General features: G+C 37.9%; 1 long non-coding RNA gene across 1 annotated transcript; it reads left to right on the top strand.

Moving 5' to 3' along the window:
- LOC107740739 (uncharacterized) lies at window positions 1-1197 on the top strand. Its single transcript, XR_001640114.1, has 3 exons — window positions 1-25; window positions 923-1075; window positions 1174-1197. It is a non-coding gene; the product is annotated as an uncharacterized LOC107740739 (long non-coding RNA).
- The last annotated feature ends 1 nt before the right edge of the window (window position 1198 follows it).

The following is a 1198-nucleotide window of genomic DNA, read 5'->3' as shown; positions in this document are numbered from 1 at the left end:
ATATGTTCTGTTCTTTGCTCAAGAGGTACAAAATAGGGTGAATTTCATGGCTTCATGTTAACTTGAATGGTTTGGATGAGGGTTTTTTTCTATTGAACATCTGCTTCCTATTGTTATACTGTGTTGGAGCAATCCAAAGTGAATTGCTTCATCAGGCATTCAAATTGAAAAACAGCAAGTGTTGTGTTTACCAGACATTTGACAGGCAGTTCAATGCACTTTTTATGAATATTTGCTGAAAATATACTCACCCTCAGACCATCCAATATGTAGATGAGTTTGTTTCTTCATCAGAACAGATTTGGGAGAAATGTAGCATTTCATCACTTGCTCACCAATGGGTCCTCTGCAGTGAATGGGTGCCGTCAGAATGAGAGTCCAAACAGCTGATTAAAACATCACAATAATCCACACCACTCCAATCCAACAACTGATGTCTTGTGACGCAAATAGCTGCATGTTTGTAAGAAACAAATCCATCAAAACTTTTTTTAACTTCAATCCATTGCTTCTGGCTAAAATATGAATCATATCCATACTATCACTTTCTCCTTTGAAAAACTCATTTTGTCTGAATCAGGAGCGAAATATGCACAGAAAAAGCACAGTTTGCAAGCAAAAACTGGAGGATACACCACTATGGATTATAGACTAGTATTTTGACCAGAAGTGAGGATTTAAAGTTAAAACGCCTTTCTCCAGATCTGTTCTGATGAAGAAACAAACTCATCTTGGATGGCCTGATGGTGAGGAACTTTTCAGCAATTTTTCATTTTTGGGTGAAGTATTCCTTCAACTAGAACATCATTTAAAACCCTTTAAACAAATGGACTATTTGAGAATTCTCAAAAGTTATGGTCAATATGTGCATTAATTTGAAATGTATTCTATTGTTTGTTTGATCTTTCATATTTCCCTGCAGTCTTATGTGGTCAGTAAGCCAGTCAAATTAAATGGATCTCTCGATGGTTTGGTACTCGGGGAAGTACGTGTTTTTGGGGTTCAGGCTTCACCTACAGCCGTGTGGGCCAATGGCCAAAAGGTTCATGACTTCTCTTACAGCCCAGACACCAAGGTATGCAACAAGTGCTTGTGTTTCATATTGATCTTTAAAATGTGTTGATCTTAAAAAGCTGTCATGAAGTAGTGAGTTTGTGTGTGTGTGTGTTGCAGGTTCTGACAGTGCCAGGTCTGGACT

Source organism: Sinocyclocheilus rhinocerous, unplaced genomic scaffold, assembly GCF_001515625.1.
Source record: "Sinocyclocheilus rhinocerous isolate Xijiao unplaced genomic scaffold, SAMN03320098_v1.1 scaffold43921, whole genome shotgun sequence".
Taxonomy (NCBI): domain Eukaryota; kingdom Metazoa; phylum Chordata; class Actinopteri; order Cypriniformes; family Cyprinidae; genus Sinocyclocheilus; species Sinocyclocheilus rhinocerous.
Note: the sequence above shows the minus strand (reverse complement) of the source record. Positions and strands in the feature narration are given on the sequence as shown.